The sequence below is a fragment of the Cnephaeus nilssonii genome, assembly GCF_951640355.1.
Source record: "Cnephaeus nilssonii genome assembly, chromosome: 8".
NCBI lineage: Eukaryota > Metazoa > Chordata > Mammalia > Chiroptera > Vespertilionidae > Cnephaeus > Cnephaeus nilssonii.
Genome location: NC_137079.1, coordinates 91,384,582 through 91,409,500, shown reverse-complemented (window position 1 = coordinate 91,409,500; position 24,919 = coordinate 91,384,582). Strand labels below are relative to the sequence as shown.

The following is a 24,919-nucleotide window of genomic DNA, read 5'->3' as shown; positions in this document are numbered from 1 at the left end:
TTTAATAAACAAAGTAGAGTTCTTGTTTGGAGAGTTAAGATGATTAGCTGTTGTAAAGTAGTTAGCATTGTGTCTGAAGGTTAATTATAATTTTAAATATATCTTTTTATTGATTTTTTTAGAGAGATAAAAAGGTAGAAGGAGAAAGAGAAACACCCTTGTGAGAGGAGAACATTGATCTGCTGCCTCCTGCATGCCCCCTACCAGGGATTGAACCCACAACCCAGGCATGTGCCCTAACCAGGAAATAAACCAGCAATCTTTTGGTGCAGCAGACAATGCTCAACCAACTGAGTCACCTGGCCAGGGCGGAATCTATACTAATAAAAGAGTACTATGCTAATTGGAATGGGAGACCTTCTGGACGTCCTTTTGGACGTCCTTGGCCGGCCTGCAAACCACCCCCAAACGGCCCTCAGCCAATTGCCCAGGCTGGCCACATCCCCCGCAGGAAGCCTCACCCCAATGGAGGCATGGCTATCAGCCCCTCGCCCAGGCTGGCCAAGCTCCCCAGGGGGGACTCCACCCCAATATGGACGTGGCCAGCCTGCAAAACACCCCAGCCCCTTGCCCAGGCCAGCACCGCCCCCAGTGGGGACCCCCACCCCAATGGAGGCTGGCTGGCCTGCAAACCACCCCAGGGCCCTTGCCCAAACCTGCCCCACCCCCCAATGGGACCCCCACCCTGATCCGGGACCCCCTTCAGAGAAGACCAGCCGGCCCCCAACCCTGCACCAGGCCTCTATCTATACTAATAAAAGGGTAATATGCTAATTAGACCAGGAGACCTTCTGGATGTCCTTTGGACAAAGCCATGGTGGCGGGGCCAAGGCAGAGACAGTTAAGGGCAATCAGGCTGGCAGGGGGTGCTGTTGGGGGCGAGCAGGCGATCAGGGGGGCAGTTGGGGGCAATCAGGCCAGCAGGGGGGGCAGGTGGGGGCAATCAGGCTTGCATGGGCAGGCTGTTGGGGGTGATAAGGCCGTTGAGGGGGCAGTTGGGGGCAAGCAGGCCAGCAGCGGGGGCAGTTGGGGGCGAGCAGGCCAGCAGGCAGAGTGGTTAGGGGTGACCAGGCAGGCAGGCAGGTGAGCGGTTAGGAGCCAGTGATCCCAGATTGCAAGAAGGATGTCCGACTGCCGGTTTAGTGATCGGGCCTAAACCTTCAGTCGGACATCCCCCAAGGGGACCCAGATTGGAGAGGGTGCAGGCCGGACTGAGGGATACCCCCCCCCACCCCCCTACCCCCTACCCCCATGCACAAATTTTGTGTACGGGGCAACTAGTATATATATATATATATATATATATATATATATATATATATATATATATATATATATATATATATGCCCAAGTGACTGTTACAACTGCTCAACCAGTCAGTATGACACACACTGACCACCAGGGGGCAGACGCTCAATGCATGAACTGCCCACTGGTGGTCAGTGCGCTCCCACAGCAGGAGTGCTGCTCAGCCAGAAGCCGGGCTCACGGCTAGGGAGCACAGCTGCGGTGCCGGGAGCCTCTCCCACTGCCACAGCAGCGCTATCAAGCGGCAGCGGCGGCAGGTACAGCAGGCCATCACAGGCTCCTCCTCGGCCGCCTGCTGTTTCGCACATTGCTATATCCCTCAGGGGATATCGGACTAAACAGGCAGTCCAACATCCCCTGAGGGGTTCCTGATTGCAAGAGAGCACAGGCCAGGCTGAGGGACCCCACCAGAGCACAAATCCGTGCAATGGGCCTCTGGTGTTATAATTCTTTTTTTTTTTTATTGATTAAGGTATTACATATGTGTCCTCATCCCTCCATTAACCCCCCAACCCTCCCCCCACTCATGCCCTCACCCCCCTGGTGTTCGTGTCCATTGGTTAGGCTTATATTCATGCATACAAGTCCTTTGGTTGATCTCTCCTCCTTTCCCACACCCTCCCCTATCTTCCCTCTGAGGTTTGGCAGTCTGATCGATACTTCTCTGTCTCTGGATCTGTCCCTGTTCATCAGTTTATATTGTTCATTATATTCCACAAATGAGTGAGATCATGTGGTATTTATCTTCCTCTGGCTTATTTCACTTAGCATAATGCTCTCCAGTTCTATCCATGCTGTTGCAAATGGTAAGAACTCCTTCTTTTTTACTGCAGCGTAGTATTCCATTATGTAGATGTACCACAGTTTTTTAATCTACTCATCTGCTGATGGGCACTTAGGCAGTTTCCAAATCTTAGCTATGGTAAATTGTGCTGCTATGAATAGGGGTGCATATATCCTTTCTGATTCATGTTTCTACTTTCTTGGGATATATTCCTAGAAGTGGGATCACTGGGTCAAATGGGAGTTCCATTTTTAGTTTTTTGAGGAAACTCCATACTGTTCTCCACAGTGGCTGCACCAGTCTGCATTCCCACCAGCAGTGCACAAGGGTTCCTTTTTCTCCACATCCTCACCAGCACTTGTCGTTTGTTGATTTGTTGATGATAGCCATTCTGACAGGTGTGAGATGATATCGCATTATTGTTTTGATTTGCATCTCTCAGATAATTAGTGACTTTGAGCATGTTTTCATATGTCTCTTGGCCTTCCTTCTGTCCTCCTTCGAAAAGTGTCTATTTAGGTTCTTTGCCCATTTTTTTATTGGATTGTTTATCTTCCTTTTGTTAAGTCGTATGAGTTCCCTGTAAATGTTGGAGATTAAACCCTTATCGGTGATGACATTGGCAAATATGTTCTCCCATGCAGTGGGCTTTCTTGTTGTTTTGTTGATGGTTTCTTTTGCTGTGCAGAAGCTTTTTATTTTGATGTAGTCCCATTTGTTTATTTTCTCTTTAGTTTCCATTGCCCTAGGAGCAGTATCAGTGAAGAAGTTCCTTCGGCATATGTCTGAGATTTCGCTGCCTGTGGATTCCTCTAGTATTTTCATGGTTTCCCGTCTTATGTTTAAGTCCTTTATCCATTTTGAGTTTATTTTTGTGTATGGTGAAAGTTGGTGGTCTAGTTTCATTTTTTTGCATGTATCTGTCCAATTTTCCCAACACCATTTGTTGAAGAGACTGTCTTGACTCCATTTTATGTTCATTCCTCCTTTGTCAAATATTAATTGGGCATAGTGGTTTGGGTTGATTTCTGGGTTCTCTATTCTATTCCATTGATCTATATGACTGTTCTTGTGCCAGTACCAGGCTGTTTTGAGAAGAGTGGCTTTGTAATACAGCTTGAAATCTGGTATTGAGATCCCACCTACTTTGTTCTTCTTTCTCAGGATTGCTGCAGCTATTCGGGGTCTTTTTTTATTCCAGATGAATTTTTGGAAAGTTCGTTGTAGGTCTGTGAAATATGCCATTGTTATTTTAATGAGGATTGCATTGAATCTGTAGATTGCTTTGGGTAGTATGGACATTTTGATGATGTTGATTCTACCAATCCATGAATATGGTATGTTCTTCCATCTGTTTATGTCTTCCTCTATCTCTTTTTTTAGTGTCCTGTAGTTTTTTGCATATAGGTCTTTTACCTCCTTAGTTAAGTTTATTCCTAAGTATCTTAATTTTTTTGGTGCGATGGTAAATGGGATTGCTTTTTTACTCTCTCTTTCTGTAAGTTCACTATTGGTGTAAAGAAATGCCATAGATTTCTTGGCATTAATTTTGTATCCTGCTACATTGCCAAATTCATTTTATTAAGTCTAATAATTTTTGATGGAGTATTTAGGGTTTCCTATGTACAATATCATGTCATCTGCGAATAAGGACAGTTTTACTTCTTCTTTTCCAATTTGAATGCCTTTTATTTCTTCTTCTTGTCTAATTGCAATGACAAGTACTTCCAGTACTATGTCGAACAGGAGTGGTGAGAGTGGGCATCCCTGTCTTGTTCCTGTTCTTAGGGGAAATGGTTTTAGTGTTTGTTCATTGAGTATGATGTTTGCTGTGGGTTTATCATATATGGCTTTTATTATGTTGAAGTATGATCCTTCTATTCCCACCTTGCTGAGAGTTTTTATCAAGAAGGGGTGTTAGATTTTGTCAAATGCTTTTTCTGCGTCAATTGAAATGATTATGTGATTTTTATCTCTCAATTTGTTTATGTAATGTATCATGTTTATTGATTTGCGGATATTGTACCATCCTTGCATCCCCGGGATAAATCCTACTTGGTCATGGTGTATGATCTTTCTGATGTATTGCTAGATCCGATTTGCTAGAATTTTGTTGAGGATTTTGGCATCTATGTTCATGAGGGCTATTGGCCTGTAATTCTCTTTCATTGTGTTGTCTTTATCTGGTTTTGGTATTAGGGTGATGCTGGCTTCATAGAAGGAGCTTGGAAGTGTTCCTTCCTCTTGAATTTTTTGGAATAGTCTGAGGAGGATAGGTTTTAGTTCTTCCTTGAATGTTTGGTAAAACTCTCCTTTGAAGCCATCTGGCCCCGGGCTTTTGTTTGCTGGAAGCTTTTTGATGACTGCTTCAATTTCTTCCATAGTTATTGGCCTATTGAGCTGTTTAGATTCTTCCTGATTGAGTTTTGGAAGGTTATATTTTTCTAGGAATATGTCCATTTCCTCCAGGTTTTCCAGTTTGTTGGAATAGGGTTGTTCGTAGTATTTTTTAACAATCCTTTGTATTTTGGCGGGGTCTGTTGTTATTTCACCTCTTTCATTTCTGATTTTGTTTATTTGGGTCCTCTCTCTTTGCTTCTTGGTGAGCCTGGCTAGAGGTTCATCAATCTTGTTTATCCTTTCAAAGAACCAGCTCTTGGTTTCATTGATCTTTTGTATTGTTTTTTTTTTTTTTGTCTCTGTGTCATTCATTTCTGCTCTGATCTTTATTATCTCCTTCCTTCTGCTCACTCTGGGCTTTTCTTGTTGCTCTCTTTCTGATTCTTTGAGTTGTAAGTGAGATGATTTACTACCATTTTTTCTTGCTTTTTGAGGTAGGCCTCTAGAGCTATGAACTTTCCTCTCAGGACAGCTTTCATTGTGTCCCAGAGATTTTGGATTGTTGTGTTTGTGTTGTCATTAGTTTCCAGGATGCTTTTAATTTCTTCTTTGATCTCATTGGTAACCCAGTCATTATTTAATAGCATGCTATTCAGCTTCCAAGTGTTTGAGATTTTTGGATTGTTTTTATTGTAGTTTATTTCTAATTTTTTTGGCATTGTGGTCTGAGAAGATGCTTGGTATGATTTCAATCGTCTTGAATTTGGGGAGACTTTGCTTGTGACCCAATATGTGGTCTATTTTTGAAAATGTCCCATGTGCACTTGAGAAGAACATATATTCTGTGGCTTTGGGATGCAATGTTCTGAAGATGTCAGTTAACCCTTTGCACTCGCTTGCTTTTTTCTCGATTCCTTTATTCTAATGCTAACCGTGTCGAGTCACACTCAACATCCGAGTGCAAAAGGTTAAGTCCATCTGATCTAGTGAGTCATTTAGGATTGCTGTGCCTTTGCGATTTTTTGTCTAGAGGATTTATCCAGTGATGTCAGTGGTGTATTAAAGTCCCCTACTATGATTGTATTGTTGTCGATCTCTCCCTTGATATCTTCCAAGGAGTTTTATTATGTATTTGGGTGCTCCTGCATTGGTTGCATATATGTTTATCAGGGTTATATCCTGTTGTTGTATCGATCCCTTTAGTATTATAAAGTGGCCTTCCTTATCTCTTGTTATGGCCTTCACTTTGAGGTCTATTTTGTCAGATATAAGTATTGCTACCCCAGCTTTTTTTTCATTTCCATTTGCCTGAAAGATATTTTTCCATCCCTTCACTTTCAATCTGTGTGAGTCCCTTGTTCTGAGGTGGGTCTCTTGTTGACAGCATATATATGGGTCATGTTTTTTTTATCCATTCAGCCACTCAATGTCTTTTGATTGGAGCATTTAGTCCATTTACGTTTAAAGTTATTACTGAAAGGTACTTGTTTGTAGTCATATCTATTTTTGTGTCTGTGTTCCTTCTTACCTTTTTTATTTCTTCTTTTTACAGTATTTCCTTTAGCATTTCTTACATTGCTGGTTTGGTGGTGATAAACTCCCTTAGCCTTTTTTTTTTATCTGCGAAGCTCCTGATTTCCCCTTCAATTTTGATTGATAGTCTTGCTGGATAGAGTATTCTTGGATTCAGTCCTTTGCTTTGCAACACTTTGTATACCTCCTTCCATTCCCTTCTAGCTTGATGTGTTTCTGTTGAGAAATCATTTGATAATCTGATGGGGGATCCTTTGTAGGTAACCCTCTGTCTCTCTCTTGCCGCCTTTAAGATTCTCTCTTTGTCGTTAATATTTGCCATTGAAATTATGACGTGTCTTGGTGTGGGTCTTTTGGGATTGATCCTGCTTGGGACTCTCTGTACTTGTGTAACTTTTTTCTTCCCCATATCCGGGAAGTTTTCTGTCATTATTTCTTCAAATAAATTTTCTAATCCTTGCTGCTCTTCTTGTCCTTCTGGCAGCCCTATTATAAGTATGTTACTTCATTTCATGTTGTCCCAAAGCTCCCTTGGGCTTTCCTCCTGTTTTTTAATTTTTTTCTCCAGTTGCTGTTCAGATTGGGCTTGTTTCTGTACCTGATCTTCTAACTCCCTAATTCGATCCTCTGCTTCTTCTAGGCTACTGTTGAAACTTTCCATGGTGTTTTTGATTGTAGCTATATCACTTTTCATTTCTTCCTGATTCTTGCATAGGTTGTTGATTTTCTCATCGATCTGATGTATGAATTCCACGACTATTTTTCTGAATTCTTTTTCTGTCATGTTGCATGCTTCAATTTCTCTAATTTCCTTTCTTGGCAACTCCTCATTTTCTTTCCTCTGGAGATTGTGTCGTCTCCCCATTCTGACTATCACCAGAAGGTTCAAACTTCAAGTTGCGTGGACCTGGGCCATGTGCCATGGCAGCTTCGCACCACCCGAGTGTCACTGAAGTGCTCTGACACTAGGACGTGTGGCTGCCGTGGGTTGGTGGAAACCAGGCTCTCCCAGGGTCAGTGTTACCAGTGTTCAGTGTGGTCTCGTGTGCACACCTAGAATCATGGACCCTGCCTGCACTGCGCTGTTGGCATGTGCCAAAAATGAGTCCCCTAGCGTATGCCAGGAGTCAGAGTTTCCCTGTGTCTGCACCAAGAATCGAGTACCAGAGTCTCTGTTGCCTCGTGTGGCTTCTCGCTGGAATCAGGGTCCCCGTGTGCACATGCACCAAGAATTGGAGTCACTGGCTCTTAGTGTGAATGCGCTGTGAGTCAGGGATCCCAAGCGCACACAGTAAGAAACAGAGTCAGGTCAGTGGTGCTCAGTTCTGCCTCTTGCTGGGAGAATCTGGGTCCCGGTCTCCATGGGGGACTGGGTTGCACAGTAGCACTGTGGTGTGCCTGCGCTGCGGAAAACAGACTTCTGTGTGCGCTTGCCCAGAATCGAAGTCAGGTGGCATGGCCGCCCTGCGTGGGCTTCGGGTTTGGTCGCCCGATTGCGTGGCAGGGAGCAGATTCCAGTCTCTGTGTGTATGCAGCTCAAATTCCCGTAGCAGCGCTGCAGTCCGTGAGCACGCTCCCAAACTCAAATTCCCGTAGGGGCGCTGAGGCCAGAGTGAGGGGCAGGTCTATCAGTTACTATGGTGCTATCCGTGATCCTGTTGGGAGGGGGATAGGCTCTTTGACTCACAGAAATCTGCTGGGAAGTCTGGATTCTTGTTGTCTGTTGGTCTGAAGCTGTGGTCGCAGTTCTCTGTCCCCAGTGGCTGCAGGGTCCTAGTTTGCATCTGAGACATGACTGGGTGGTGCTGACGCCAGGATCCTAGTCTCAAGCAGCTCTGTTTCTCAAGATGGAGTGGTCTCTGTGCCCGCACTGGCAGCCCAGAAGTGTCTGCTTTGTGTGTGGGGCTCCGCCGTCTAAGACTGCCCAGTTTGGCAGCCCCTTGGAGGACCTGCAGAATCTAACTGACCCTAGCTCATACACACACACACACACCACACACGTCTACACTCTCCTCTATGCGTTCCTCACTCTCTCACACTCTCTCCCTCCCTACCTTCCTGCGGGTCGCCATCTTCCAATTCTCTTTCGTTATAATTCTTTATTGAGTGCCTGTCGTGTAATAGGCTCATGCTCTGCTCACTCTTTTTATCTAATTTACTCTTCACAGCAAAGTTGTGTAACAAGGATGATCATATTCATTTTACAGATGAGGGAACAGAAACTCAACAACACAGTAAAACCTCGACATATCAGATTAATTCGGGTGAGGGGGTGTCCATTAAAGCTCAAAGTCCGTTATATAATAGTTTTCTGAATTTATATGTTAAAAAACTGCCAAATTAGTTAGTTTAGCTGTTTTTAATTATGTAGACACATTTGTGTAATTAAAATTAAATATGTATGAAAAGGTTAATTTCACAGAAAAGTTTTCTATGTATATTACAGTAATTTTTAAATTTATACTAAGTATAATAATTGCATTCATTCACCAGTAACCTCAAGTAAACAAATGCATGTGGGAACATCTGCCAATATGCTTGCTGCAGAAGGTCACAGCACCGGACAACTGAACCAATCACCAAGTGCAATTACCGAGTGTTATGTGGTGTGATCATGTGCTAATCATTCGTCAAATATTGTTTGAGTGGTGACTCTTGGATTTAAATATGTAGACTATAGTTGTAGATATGTAATTTTTTATTGTTTAAAGTATTACAAATAGTAGTACATATGTCTCCTTTTTTCCCCCATTGAGCTTCTCCCGGCCTCCCCTATCCCCTGGCACATGCCCTCACCCCCCCACCCAGTGTCTTGCATCCATTGGTTATGCTTATATGCATGCATACAAGTCCTTCGGTTGATCTCTTACCTCCCCAGCCTTCCAGATGTAATTTGACAGTCTGTTCAATGCTTCTCTGCCTCTGTATCTATCTTTTTGTTCATCAGGTTATAATGTTCTTTATTTTCCATAAATGAGTGAGATCATGTGGTATTTTTCTTTCACTGACTGGCTTATTTCACTTAACATAATGCTCTCCAGTTCCACCCATGCTGCTGCAAATGGTAAGAATTTCTTCTTTTTTATGGCAGCATAGTATTCCATTGTGTAGGTGTACCACAGTTTTCTAATCCACTCATCCGCTGATGGGCTTTTGGCTGTTTCCAAATCTTTTGGCTGTTTCCAAATCTTAGCTATTGTAAATTGTGCTGCTATGAACATAGAGGTGCATATATCCTTTCTGATTGGTGTTTCTGTTTTCTTAGGATATATTCCTAGAAGGGGTATTACTAGGTCAAATGGCAGTTCCATTTTTAAATTTTTGAGGAAACATCATACTGTTTTCCCCAGTGGCTGCACCAGTCTGCATTCCCACCAACAGTGAAGGTGGATTCCTTTATCTCCGCATCCTCTCCAGCACTTGTCGTTTGTTGATTTGTTGATGATAGCCATTCTGACAGGTGTGAGGTGGTACCTCATTGTTGTTTTGATTTGCATCTCTCAGATGATTAGTGACTTTGAGCATGTTTTCATATGCCTGTTGGCCTTCTGTATGTATACTTTCAAAAAGTGTCTATTTAGGTCCTTTGCCATTTTTTTGATTGGATCATTTATCTTCCTTTTGTTAAGTTGTATGAGTTCTCTATAAATGTTGGAGATTAAACCCTTATTGAAGATAACATTGGCAAATATGTTCTCCCGTGCAGTGGGCTTTCTTGTTGTTTTGTTGATGGTTTCTTTTGCTGTGCAGAAGCTTTTTATTGTGATATAGTCTCATTTGTTTATTTTCTTTTTAGTCTACATTGCCCTAGGAGCTGTGTCAGTAAAGATATTGCTACGACACATGTCTGCTATTTTGTTGCCTATGGAGTTTTGTAGGATTTTTATGGTTTCCTGTCCCTTAGCCATTTTGAGTTTGTTTTTGTGTATGGTGTAAGTTGGTGATCTAGTTTCATTTTTTTTTTTGCATGTATCTGACCAAATTTCCCAACACCATTTGTTGAAGAGACTATCTTGACTCCATTGTATGCTCTTGCCTCCTTTTTCAAATATTAATTGAGCATAATGACTTAGGTCGGAAAATCATAAAAATCTTAGAAGATTTCATAGGCAGCAAAATCTCAGACATCTCTCATAATAGTATGTTTATGGATACATCTCCTAGGGCAAAGAAAACTAAGGAGAAAGTAAACAAATGGGACTACATGAAAATCAAAAGCTTCTGCACAACAAAGAGAAAACATCAACAAAATATCAAGGGCCCTAGCTGGTTTGGCTCAGTGGATAGAGTGCCAGCCTGCAGACTAAAGGGTTACAGGTTTGATTCCGGCCAAGGACACATTCCTGGGTTGCGCACTTGATCCCCAGTGTGGGGCGTGCAGGAGGCAGAAAATCAATGATTCTCTCTCATCATTGATGTTTCTATCTTTCTACCCTTCTCCATTCCTCTTTGAAATCAATAAAAATATTAAAAATATATAGGAGCTCACTGCGTGGGAGGACATATTTGCCAATGACACATCCGATAAGGGGTTAATCTCCAAAATTTATAGGGAACTCATACAACTTAACAAAAGGAAGATAAACAATCTAATTTAAAAATGGGCAAAGGACCTACATAGCTGAATGGATACAAAATCATGAACCAATTATTGCTGTCTACAAGAGACCCACCTAGCAACAAAAAACTCACACAGAACGAGAGTGAAGAAATGGAAAATAAATTTTCCATGCAATTGAAAAAGAAAAAAAAGCTGGGGTAGCAATAGACAAAAAATTAACAAGGAAACAGAGACTCTAAATGACATCATGGATCATATGGATTTAATTGATATTTATAGAACATTTCACCCAAAGCTGAAGAATATACAATCTTCTCCAGGGTACATAGGTCATTCTCAAACATAGACCACATGTTAGGACACAAAACAAGTCTCTACAAATTGGAGAAGATTGAAATCATATCAACCATATCTTCAGATCACAATGGAATGAAATTAGAAATCAACTATAGTAAAATCACTCAAAAACATTAGAATGCATGGAGGATAAATAGGATGTTATTAAACAATTAGAGGCCCATTGCACAAATTCGTGCATGGGTGGGGTCCAGATTGGGGCTGGGCCTCTCAGGAGGAGGAGATGGTGGAGGTTGGCTGGCCGGCCCACCCCAGATCAGGGCCTGATCAGGGTCGGGCCGACTGGGGGAAGGGGCTGTGGGTGATTGGATGGCAGATTCCACCCCTGATTGGGGTTAGGGGGCTGATTGGGAGCGGAGCTGGCCATGGGGAGGGGCCATGGGTGGTGGGCTGGTGGGGCCATGGGTGGTTGGCCAGTCAGCCCTGCCCCTGATTGGGGTGGAAGGGTCGATCTGGGGTGGGGCAGGGGAGAGAAGTTAGGGGATCAGGCTAGTAGGGGGTGTGCAGGAGGCAGCTGATCGATGTTTATCTCTCATCAATGTTTCTAACTCTTTATCCCTCTCCCTTCCTCTCTGTAAAAAATCAATAAAATATATTTTAAAAAAAGAAATAAACAAATTGCATGAAAATAGACACACAACAACCCAAAATCTATGGGACACAGCAAAAGCAGTCCTGAGAAGGAAGTTCATAGCACTACAGGCCTCCCTAAAAAACAAACAAAGAAAACAAGAAAAATTAATAAAATTAATAATAACCTATTTAACACTACAACTTAAAGAATTAGAAAGAGAACAACAAGAAAAGCACAGAGTAAGTAGAAAGAAGGAAATAATAAAGATGAAAGCAGAAATAAATGACAGAGGTTAAAAAAACAATACCAAAAAAATCAATGAAACCAAGAGGTGGTTCTTTGAAAAGATAAACAAGATTGATGAACCATTAGCCAGACTCATCAAGAAACAAAGAGAGAGGACCCAAATAAATAAAATCAGAAATGAAAGTGGTGAAGTAACAACTGATACCACACAAATAACAACTGATACCAAAGGATTGTAGGAAAATACTATATGCCAACTGGTTGAACAACCTGGATAAAGTGGACAAATTCCTTGTAAAATACAATCCTTCAAAACTGAATCTGGAAGAACCAGCAAACCTGAAAAGGCCAATAACAACTGATGAAATAGAAGCAGTAATCAAAAAATGCCCAGCAAATAAAAGCCTGGGTCTGGATGGCTTCACAGAGGGATTTCACCATACCTTTAAAGAAGAACTAACACTTCTTTAAAATTCAAGAGGAACAAACACTTCCAAGCTCTTTTTTTATGAATCCAGCATTATCCTAATTCCAAAACCAGATAAAGACACTACAAAGAAAGAGAATTACAGGTCAATATCCCCGATGAACATAGATGTTAAAATCCTCAACAAAATATTAGCAAATAGGATCCAGCAATATATAAAAAGACCATATACCACAACCCAGTACGATTTATTCCAGGGATGCAAGGCTGATACAATATTCACAAATCAATAAATGTGATACATCACATGAACAAATTGAAAGACAAAAATGAGAGAAGAAGCCAAGATGGCGGCGGAGGTGAACGGCTGATCTGTTGCCTCACATGGCAGTTTCGGAAAAACAACTAAAAGATGGACTGGTGAGCGCGGCGACTCCTGCTCGCGTCTCCCCAGGCCGAGCGGCTGCTCCTCTCAGCCAGCACCGCAGCCGGGGCCATGAGCTCGTGGGCGCCGCGGCAGCTGCTGTGGCGGCGGCCACGGACTCGGCGCAGCGGCTCTCGGTGAAGGAAGAGACCATCTTTCTGCGAGACGGGCCCACCCGCGTCACCGACCTGGCCCAGCTCCCCACTGAGATCCTCGGGGCCCCGGAGACCGCCAACACCGACTTAGAGGATTCTTAGGACTTCCTGTCTTACACTCAAGTCCTCTAGCCATTTTGAGAGAGGAGAACCAAGAAGGCAGCAGAGTCAAACAAAGGAACTTCGTGCACAGCAATTTCAAAGTTAAACAAAGGAACTTCGCCGCGCACAGAGCGTCTGCCACCCAGAACCACAGGAGAGCTGGCTGAATGGTGGATTTACAGCTAAGAGAGAAGAGGAAGGAGCGAACTCTGGAGAAGCTGAGGTGCGGAGGCGCGTGGGTCGGGGGAAGGGACTTGTGGCTTTTATTCCAACCCTAGGGGAGATTAGCTCCCCAGACACCTGCGGGGAGAAGCTGGACTCTCGGCCTTTGGATCGGAGAGTGGGAGTGACTTCCTTGTGGAGGTGCGCCCAGCAATCAGTGTTGGCTGCGCTGGAGTGCGGAACGAGGGGGCTTAGAAACGTGGAAAGCAGAAACAGCAGACTTGCAGCCAGTGCGGTTCGCCTCGCCATGGCCTGGTGGCGCCCCGAGGCCCCGCCCCGCCCTGAGACTCGCCCCGCCCTGGGACCCGCCCCGCTCGTTTTGCAGGTCCGCCCCGCACGTCTTGCAGGCACACCTGGGCTCCGAGCAACGGCTTTTGCTTGTGGGTGGCCTGCCCTATGGCAGCTTGACCAGATAAACTGCGGTTCTAGTCGGACTGCTCTAGGGACGCTCAGACAGGAGGAGGAAACTGCAGTTTTTGCCGTAAGTCCTGCTGAGTGGTCTCAGGTAGTAGCTGACCTGCACACCATTGGAGACCCAGAAACGAGGGCATCTAGTGGTCGGTGTGAGATGACACCAGATTTCAACCACTCGCATAAAGGACACATTCCAGAGGCAGACTCGGTGAGCGCCAAAGCCTTGTTGCACCAAGACCCGGCCCATAAATCTGTCTCCTACACAGCAACTCTTCCTTTATAGACACAGAGGATCTGCACGGCCAATTGGCCTGGAGGACAATTCCTCCCAGCGACACCAACAACAATCAAGACTTAACTATACAAAGGAAGACCAGGATGGAGGCATAGGGCAGAAGCCTGATTGCTGCCTACCACAACAATTTTGAGTCTACGACGGGAGAGCGGAGCAGACACCATCCAGAACCACCGGAGGGCTGACTGAGCAGACGCTCTACAACTAGAATAAAAGAGAGGGGTACTCGGGATGATGCTGATGCCGGTGACCCAAAGATCACACTTTAAGAACTACGGCTCAGACGACACAGTGGCGGCCTGGAAAGTGCTCGGCGCAGTTCCCCCGGCGGTCTCCGGCTGAGGGGAAGGCCCCACTCGCTGCCGAGCACGGACAGACGAGCCCCTGGGAGACATGGGGTGGGAGACTCCGCGCTTGCTGACCTCCGAGTCCTTCAAGAATCTCAACGCCCCGGAAGCGGCCAGGTGCGCACGCTCGGTGACTGGCCACCGCTGCAGACCCAAGGGCCAACGCAGCCACCCCGGACCAGCCCGCTGCCGCGCACCGAGCACACCGGAGCTTCGCCGAGCCCGCTGCCCAACGAGTTCTGCGGCGGCTGCCCTGGAGCTCTGAGAAAATGGCCGAAGGAATTACTGAGATGGAATTGACCAACAGGAAATGGGATCAAGAAGACGAAACCCTGCTGGGTCCCGGATCTGGGTGAAGCTGCGCACCCCTGGGTCCGGGTGAGGCTGGGAACTGGGTCAAGGTGAGTCTGGGTCCCGGGTCCGGGTGAGGCCGTGGACCCCTGGATCCGGGTGAGCCTGGCCCCGGGTCCGGGCGAGGCCGTGGGCCCCTGGATCCGGGTGAGCCTGGGTCCCGGGTCCGGGCGAGGCCGTGGGCCCCTGGATCCGGGTGAGCCTGGCCCTGGGTCCGGGTGAGCCTGGGCCCCGGGTTCGGGTGAGGCCGCGGGCCCCTGGATCCGGGTGAGCCTGGCCCCGGGTCCGGGTGAGGCCGCGGGCCCCTGGATCCGGGTGAGCCTGGCCCCGGGTCCGGGTGAGGCCGCGGGCCCCTGGATCCGGGTGAGCCTGGCCCCGGGTCCGGGCGAGGCCGCGGTCCCCTGGATCCGGGTGAGCCTGGCCCCGGGTCCGGGCGAGGCCGCGGGCCCCTGGATCCGGGTGAGCCTGGGTCCCGGGTCCGGGCGAGGCCGCGGGCCCCTGGGTCCGGGTGAGCCTGGGTCCCGGGTCCGGGCGAGGCCGCGGGCCCCTGGGTCCGGGTGAGCCTGGGTCCCGGGTCCGGGCGAGGCCGCGGGCCCCTGGGTCCGGGTGAGCCTGGCCCCGGGTCCGGGCGAGGCCGCGGGCCCCTGGGTCCGGGTGAGCCTGGCCCCGGGTCCGGGCGAGGCCGCGGGCCCCTGGGTCCGGGTGAGCCTGGCCCCGGGTCCGGGCGAGGCCGCGGGCCCCTGGGTCCGGGTGAGCCTGGCCCCGGGTCCGGGCGAGGCCGCGGGCCCCTGGGTCCGGGTGAGCCTGGCCCCGGGTCCGGGCGAGGCCGCGGGCCCCTGGATCCGGGTGAGCCTGGCCCCGGGTCCGGGTGAGGCCGTGGGCCCCTGGATCCGGGTGAAGCCGTGCCCCTGGGTCCGGCCGAGACCAAACCAGAGGGAGTCGGACCTGCATTACCACCATTTGTCCACCATCCAGAGCTGAGGGGTCAGTGCCGACATGTACTCATAAGGAACTGGTGGACATTGATATTGGGTCTCAAAAGAACTGTTGGTCCAGAAAGAAACTCACTACAGACTGATTCATTTGCCTGTCAGCATAACTATTATTGCTCGTCGCACATTCAATTCTTATAAGTATATCTCTAGTGACACATGATTTCGCTCATCTAGGGGAAATGACGAACAACATGGACTGATGAACAAGAACAGAACCAGAAACAAGGAGGCACCGATCGGACTATCGGGCCTCAGAGGGAGGATAGGGGAGGGTGCGGGGAGAAGGGAGAGATCAACCAAAGGTCTTGTGTGCATGCATAAGAGCCTAACCAATGGTTAAGTTCAACAGGGGGTTGGGGCATCCATGGGGAGGGGTGTGGGATGGGAATGGGGGGATGAGGACAAATATGTGACACCTTAATCAATAAAGAAATTAAAAAAAAAAAAGAAAGACAAAAATGACTTCACTGCTCTTCATTTATCAATAGATGCAGAAAAAGCATTCAACATAATCCAACACCCAGTTTTTATAAAAAATATCAGCAAAGTGGGAATAAAGGGATCATATCTCAACATAATAAAGGCCATATATGACAAACCTACAGCCAACATCATACTCAATGGGCAAAAACTAAAATGATTTCCCCTAAGAACAGGAACAACACTAGGATGTCCACTTTCACTACTCTTATTCAAAACAGTACTGGAAGTCCTACTCACGGCAATTAGAAAAGAAGAAGAAATAAAAGGCATCCAAATTGGAAAGGAGGTAATAAAACTCTCATTATTCGCATATGACATGATATCTATAATAATAAAAGCATAATATGCTAATTAGACCAGACAACCGACATACCTTCCAGACGTCATTCTGGACATCCTTCTGGACAAAGCCGGGTGGTGGGGGCCAAGGCAGAGGTGGTTAGGGTCAATCAGGCGGGCAGGGGAGCAGTTAGGAGTGATCAGGCAGGCAGAGTGATTAGGGGCAATCAGGTTGGCAGGCAAGCAGTTAGGGGCGATCAGGCAGGCAGGCAAGTGGTTAGGGGTGATCAGGCAGGCAAGGGAGTGGTTAGGGTGATCAGGCAGGCAGGCAAGTGGTTAGAGATCATCAGGCAGGCAGGCAGAGGCAGTTAGGGGCAATCAGGCAGGCAGGTAAGCAGTTAGGGGTGATGAGGCAGGCAGGCAGTGGTTAGGGGTGATGAGGTAGGCAGGCGAGCAGTTAGGGGTAATGAGGCAGGCAGGCAAGTGGTTAGGAGTGATGAGGCAGGCAGGCAGGCCAGCAGTTAGGAGCCAGCAGTCCAGATTGCGAGAGGCATGTCTGACTGCCAGTGCAGGATCAGGCCTAAACTGGCAGTCAGACATCCCCCAAGGGGTCCCGTATTGCAAAAGGGTGCAGGCCGGGCTGAGGGACCCCCCCCCCCCCCCGCTCCATGTACAAATTTCATGCACTGGGCCTCTAGTTGTACATATGAAATACTAAAGACTCCATAAAAAAAACAACAACAAACTACTAGATTTAATAAAGGAATTTGGCAAAGTAGCAGGATACAAAATTAATACCCAGAAATCGATGGCATTTTTATATACCAATAATGAATTGTCAGAAAGAGAAACTAAACAAACAATCCCACTTACTATTGCACCAAAATTTTAAAATACTTAAGAATAAGTTTAACCAAGGAGGTAAAAGACTTATACTCAGAAAACTACAGGATGTTGAAAAAAGAAATAGAGGAAGCTATAAACAAGTGGAAGAATATACTGTGTTCATGGATTGGTAGAATTGACATCATTAAAATGTCCATACTACCCAAAGCAATCTACAGATTCAATGCAATCCCCACTAACATACCAATGGCATAATTCACAGACCTAGAACAAACTCTCAAAAATGTATATGGAACCTAAACAGACTCTAATTAGCCACAGAATTCTTGAGAAAGAAGAACAAAGTTGGAGGGATCACAATACCAGATATAAAGTTATACTACAAAGCCACTGTAATCAAAACAGCCTGGTACTGGCACAAAAACAGGATTAAGGGGCCGAAACTGGTTTGGCTCAGTGGATAGAGCGTCGGCCTGCGGACTCAAGGGTCCCAGGTTCGATTCCGGTCAAGGGCACGTACCTTGGTTGCGGGCACATCCCCAGTAGGGGGTGTGCAAGAGGCAGCTGATCGATGTTACTCTCTCATCGATGTTTCTAACTCTCTATCCCTCTCTCTTCCTCTCTGTAAAAAATCAATAAAATATATTTTTAAAAAAAAACACAACAGGATTAAGGGAACAGAACAGAGACCTCAGAAATTGACCCAAGCCTTACACTCAATTGATATTTGACAAAGGAGGCAAGAGCATACAATGGAGTCAAGACAGTCTCTTCAATAAATGGTGTTGGTAAAATTGGACTAATACATGCAAAAAACCAATGAAACTAAACTACCAACTTATACCATACACTAGAATAAACTCAAAATGGATAAAAGACCTAAATGTAAGTCGAGAAACCATAAAAATCCTAGAAGAAACCAGAGGCAGCAAAATCTCAGACATCTCTCATAGCAATGTTTACAGATACATCTCCTAGAGCAACGGAAACTAAGGAAAAAATAAACAAATGGGACTACATCAAAATAAAAAGCGTCTGCACAGCAAAAGAAACCACCAAAAAAAAATGAGAAGTGAGCCCACTGTATGGGAGGACCTATTTGCCAATGATGCATCTGATAAAGGTTTAATATCCAAAATATATAAGGAACTCATAAAACTTAACAAAAGGAAGACAAACTACCCAATTTAAAAAATGGGCAAAGGACTTAAATAGACACTTTTCGAAAGTGGACATACAGAAGGCCAAGAGACATATGAAAACACTAGAGGCCCGGTGCACAAAATTTGTGCACGGGGGCGGGGGATCCCTCAGCCTGGCCTGCACCCTCTCCAATCCAGGACCACTGCTTCCTAACCGCTCATCTGCCTGCCAGCCTGATCTCCCTAATTGCTCTCCCCTGACGGCCTGATCCCCCAACTGCTCTCCCCTGCCGGCCTGATTGTCCTAACTGCTCTCCCCTACTGGCCTGATCCCCCAACTGCTCTCCCCTGCTGGCCTGATTGCTCTAACCGCCTCTGCCTCAGCCCCACCACCATGGCTTTATCCGGAAGGTCGTCCAGAAGATGTCCAGTCTAATTAGCATATTACCCTTTTATTAGTATAGATGCTCAAAGTCACTAATCATCTGAAAGATGCAAATCAAAATGACAATGAGGTACCATCTCACACCTATCAGAATGGCTATCATCAACAAATCGACAAATGGCAAGTGCTGGCGAGGATGTGGAGATAAATGACTCCTCTAAACACTGCTGGTGGGAATGCAGATTAGTGCAGCCACTGTGGAGAACACTATGGCGTTTCCTCAAAAAGATGGAACTCCCATTTGACTCAGTGATCCCACTTCTAGGAATAGAGCCCCAGAAATCAAAAACACTAATCAGAAAGGATATATACACCCCTATGTTCATAGTAGCACAATTTACAATAGCTAACATTTGGATACAGCCTAAGTGCTCATCAGCAGATGAGTGGATTAAAAAATGGTGGCACAGCCACACAATGGAATACTACGCTGCTGTAAAAAAGAAGGAATTCTTACCATTTGCAACAACATGGATGGAACTAAAGAGCATTATGATAAGCAAAATAAGCCAGTCAGAGGAAGATAAATACCACATGATCTCACTCATTTGTGGAATATAATGAACAACCTAAACTGACGAACAAAAATAGAGACAGAAACAAAATTTTAGAATATAAGTAATTCTGTTATTTGCAGATTTTTAATATTTCCTACAACTTTTGTGATATTATACTATGTTAGTACAGTTTTGGTAATATTTAAAATCTTTTTTCTTGAAATATTAATGTTTATTGCATGTAATATTATATTTAAAATCATTTTTCTTGAAATGTTAATATTTATTGCATGTAACATTATTATATTTAAATCATTTTTCTTGAAATATTAATGCTTATTGCATGTAAATGGCTAATTATTTGGTATCTACAATCTGGTAATAGATTTAGTTTGTATATTGTAAATAAATAAATAAATAAATAAATAATAAAATAAAATAAAATAAAAAAGTAGAAACCAATTGATTACTGCACCCGAGGGGGCAGTGGTGGGGGATGACAACGAGTTATCACCTCAGACCTGTCAATTTTCTACAGCTACACCTGTCAGAATGGCTACGATCAACAAACCAACATATGACAAGTGCTGGGGCGGATGTGGAGAAAAGGGAATCCTACCACACTGCTGGTGGGAATGCAGACTAGTGTTGCCATTACAGAAAACAGTATGGAGTTTCCTCAAAAAATTAAATATGGAACTGCTATTTGACCCAGTGATCCCACTTCTAGGAATATATCCTAAGAAACCCGAAACACCAATCAGAAAGAATGTATGCACCCCTATGTTCATAGCAGCACAATTTACAATAGCTAAGATCTGGAAACAGCCCAAGTGCCCCTCAGTAGATGAGCAGATAAAAAGGCTATGGTACATTTACATCATGGAATACTACGCAGTAGTAAAAAAGAAGGATCTCTTACCCTTTGAGACAGCATGGAAGAATCTAATGAAAAAAATAAAGTGTTGTACAAAATAGATCCAGAGACACAGAAGGATGGAACAAACTTTGGAATCTCAGAGGGAAGGCGGAGGTGGTTGGGTGGCTGGGAAGAGATTAACCAAAGAACTTGTATACATAAATGCATAACCCATGGACACAGACAATAGGTTGGTGAACACAGGGGGCAGGAGATGGGGGCAGGCTAGAAGGGGTCAATGGAGGAAAAAAGCGGACATATCTAAGACTTTCAACAATAAATATTTAATTAAAAAATAAATAAAAAACACATCTTCCTCTTATGTATGGTGCCAGGTGGGTACTGGAAATATCAAGGGGTATACTTTGTAAACTATATAATCGTCTAAGCACTATACTTTATACCTAAAACTAATACAAAATAATATTGAAGGTGAACTTTAATTGTAAAATAAATAAAATAAAATCCACATTCTCCTGATTAAAGCTATGGGGAGGACTTGAATGTTATTCAGAATTTCCCCTGTGCTTTTACAAAATGCTGAAATGTTTTAAAAACAATTGGTATTTTATTTCTCTTCTTTCATCTTGTGAGTTTATTGACTTCACTGCTCTTCATTCATAAAATAATTCTTACCTGCTTAAGCTATTGACTGATTGATTGGTTTAAAAGAGAAATATGATCAGTGGAAGGACCTCGGTCTGATGTCTGAGGTTCTGGTCTCGGCTCGGCTGCTAATGAACTGTAAAACCATAAGCAAGTTACTCCCTTCAGCCTCAATTTTCTACAGCTATAAAGTGAGAGAGTTGGTAAAAGATATTTATTTGTCTTTCCTAGTTTAGGAATTCTATGTGTCATACTGCGTAATTCCTGACTCCTATTAGCTTGGCCTTCACCTCCACATTAGGCTAGCAACTCCGGTGTAGAAGTGACCAGAGACTAAATGCTGGGCTTTAGCTTAATATGTGAATGCATTCATTAGCCAAAGTCAATTTACGGAGCAGAAGTCATTGGATTCTTAATTTTTAATACCTCAGAAAGTTTAATTAAGATCTTAATCTCATTTAGATCTCTTCATTTTACACAGTAATGAATTAGCAGTGAGCTATTTTCATGTGGTGAAATTCAATCAATCTAAATCAGATATTTCATTTTAGGACAACATTTCAAACTCCTTTCCCATGTAAGCATTTTTCAGCAGCCCTAGAAGTATGGACACCCAAGTCCTCTCTTTCCTTTTTCCCCCTGACCTCTTGGTTATGATATAGGAAATGTAGATATTCTCAAAGTCAGAAATAAGTTGTCTACCTAAACCACCCATCCTTGGATTATTACCAGCTTACCTGGAGTCTACAGTGACAATTTTCCTTATGCTCATAATGACACTGGAAAAATGTCTTCTCTTCTCAGTTGCTGTTTCTTACTTACCAGCCCATTAAACAACACTTTGTTGTTGTGACTATTGTGACATACGCTCCACTGAGCTCTATGGCTTTAATTTCGTCCCCTTGCCCCCAATCAGTCCCAAATAGCTCTACTGAATTAGCCCTCAACCAAACTCTTTGATTGCATTGTTATTTCACTCTTTAAACTCTAATGATTTTTCTTTTAAAAAATGTTTATTGAATTTATTAGGGTTACATTGACTAATAAAGTTATATAAGTTTCAGGTGTACAATTCTATAATATGTCATCTCTATATTGCATTGTGTGTTCATCACCCAAAGTCAAGTCTCCTTCTGTCACCATTTATCTCCCCTTTACCAAGTCTACTTTCCCCAACGCCCCTTTCCCTCTGGTGATCACCATACTGTTGTCTGTGTCTATGAGGTTTTTTGTTTTGTTTTGTGTTGTTTTGTTTTTGCTTAATCCCTTGACCTTTTCCACCCAACCTTTCAAGCCCCCTCCCTTGTAAAACTCTAATGATTTTTCATATAAACATTAACTGCCACTCCAAAGTTACTGTGTTTGTGGTCATCTCGTGAGTACATCTCACTGAGCCCAAATGAAGAAATTCCTATGCCATTTACTCCAGATTACCCATATAATTGTTCCTAAAATCTATTCTTGAGGGATACTGGAAAAAAGTAATTGGTTGTGCCTAATGTGCCTGGGCGCCAGGACAGATACCACAAATTCCTTCATTGTTATTGTTATCATGTTAATTGTTAACTGTTAATTATCCTGCACCCATCTAAGTATGTGTCTATCATTTTACTTTTTATCTAATACCAGAGGTTTCCCTGCTTTGGTTTCTCCCGCCTTCCTAGCCTATCACCAATGGATTTCAAGTAACCCACCTCCATCTCCTCCTTTGATTGCAACGTGTAAAAATAGATGAGAAACCGCCATTCTGGAGCATTGAGATACTGCTTCCCGGAAACTGCCGACAGTTTGGCTCAAATAAACTCACAAAAATTCTTTACAGGTTTGGATGTTTTTATGTTAACAGAACAGAAAAGGAAATATCACAGTGCTGGGCACAAAGTTAGCACTATAAAAGGATAAGCCATTACTGTTGATGCTGTTATTATTTCTATTGTCCGTCATGGTCCAAAGTTTGAATTACAGTTACTTTTTAGGGTGTCGATTGTCTCTATTTCTGTACTAGAATGTGAGCTCCATGCGTTAGGGATTTCTGACTGTTTGGTTAACTGAGAGCTGCAGCTCTGAAACAGTGCCTGGCACAAAGTAAATGCTCAATAAATACCTGTTGGACAAACGAAAACAACAACTTGGTTATGTAATTGCTGATCTAGGGTTTAAATGCTGCCTGCACTGCCTCTCTGCAGTCTTGGTTAATGCATTCGATTCCTGTAAATGGGAGTAATACCTACCTTAGAGAACGTTCCAAAAGCACACGCAAAGCACTCAGCATCCTGTCGGTAGTGGCTATGATGACCCACCATGATGAAGATGACCCTAATTATTTGTAGACCAGCAAGAACAGAACATCCCGAGCTCCTGACCTCAGCCTCCAAACTGCACCCCTTCCAGCTCTCCTGTGCCCTCGGCTAATATCTGCTTTTTCCTGGGGTGGGATGGGGCCCTCTTTTGCACTTGAGAACAGAGAATTCCTCCTTCAAATGGCTGGAGTATCTTTATTATACACATGACCTGCACTTTATCTTATTTTTAAAATGTATTGCTGTAGTAAGATATATAGAACATAAGATTTACCATTTAACTAGATTCAGTGTCCAGTTCAGTGGCATTGAGTACATTGACATGGTTGTGCAGCCATCACCACTATTCATCCTCAGACATTTTTCATCTTCCCAAACTGGAACTCTGTGCACATTAAATAGTAACTCCCCATCCCCCCTCCCCTCAGCCCCTGGCAGCCACCAGATTTCTATTTCTATGAATTCACTATCCCAGGTATATCATATAAGTGGAATCATATAATGTGTCATTTCATGACTGGCTTACTTTACTCATCAGATCCTCAAGGTTCATTTATAATCTAGCATGTGTCAGAACTTCCTTCCTTCTTAAGGCTTACTAATATTCCATTGACGTATGTAACACATTTTGTTTATTCATTCATTCGTTGATAGACATTTGGGTTGTTTCCACCTTTTGGGTATTGTGACTTGATCATATTTTTACATTCTGCAGCAATTTATACCTTTATTTGCAGACATATTAAGTTTTATCATACTAATATACTGAATACCAGGAAAAGAATTATGAAAGAATTTTTATTTTATTTTTGGCCATTTACTCATTTTTTAGCAGCCACAAAGACTGAGGTTTCTAATTCTGTGCTGTGATAAGTAGACAATGTAAGCCATTTACCTTTTTTCTGTTTCCTTTTCCTAAAGAGAAAAATAGTATTTTTCTAAAATATGATCATGTCAATTTAATCTTTTTTTATAAATGATAAAGAAAGCAGACAAAAGGATAACATAAGAATTGGATACTTAGCTTTAAAAGTATGAGAAAAGGCAATAAATGGTGTGCCTTTTCCCTTCCCAAGTTCTGAACCATTTATGAGACAGACCATTAAAAAGTGTGGCACGTAGCCACGAAAATATTATTTTTATTATGAACGAAGCTGACTTTGGAGAATGCAGCTAATCTCTATGTGTGGGCAGATGGCTCTGCTAATTCTGCATCCCAGAATTAGGCAGATCTACCAGCATTCACGGACAGTACTGGCCTGAGATAGCTCTTTTGCAGGAAGTTAACAATCTCAGCTGACGTGTCCCAATGAACTAAATGCTGTCTTTTATACCCGCACCCTTGGCACTTGGCACAGTGTATAGCAATGGAATTTTTAACTTTCTCTTTTCCATGAGCATGTTTTATTCTTCCTGTCTTCTACTCACTCACCTGGTTTTATTGAGTACCAATTTGTGGCTCAGCAATGAACTATGTCTCAAGCACATGGCCTTACAGAGGTAATAGAAGCTGAACCCTTACCCCAAAGGAGATCAGGGTAGAGAAATATCGTAAAGGAAACAATGCTTTTAGACGATAAGACGGGAGGAACTACTTAACAAATCAGGGAGTGAAGGCTTTTCTGGAGAAGTGACATTTAAGATGACATCTCAAGACCAGTGCCTTACCAGGGAATGCCTCCCCAGTGCATTCATACTCTGGTGTGTAGTTGAGGCCTAGCACACGGTAGAGCTCAGGAAATGCTTAACAAATTAATGAGTGAGTGTTAGATGTGAAAACACTTTACATGCTATATTAGTATCAGTTTGTTGCTATGGAAATATCTACTTTTTAAAAATATATATATTTTTATTGATTTCAGAGAGGAAGGGAGAGGGAGAGAGAGAAACACCAATGATGAGAGAATCATTGATTGGCTGCTTCCTGCACACCCCACACCGGGGATTGAGCCCGCAACCCGGGCAT

At 44.0% G+C, this 24,919-nt stretch overlaps 1 protein-coding gene across 1 annotated transcript in view; it reads left to right on the top strand.

The window, feature by feature from the left end:
* Nucleotides 1-5,381: 5,381 nt before the first annotated feature.
* The window catches only part of NEK3 (NIMA related kinase 3), a 469,351-nt gene continuing 449,813 nt past the window's right edge, over nt 5,382-24,919 (top strand). The window contains exon 1 of the mRNA XM_079778527.1: nt 5,382-5,400. The gene's annotated coding sequence lies outside the window, so the exon portion shown is untranslated. The remainder of the gene's footprint in view (nt 5,401-24,919) is intronic.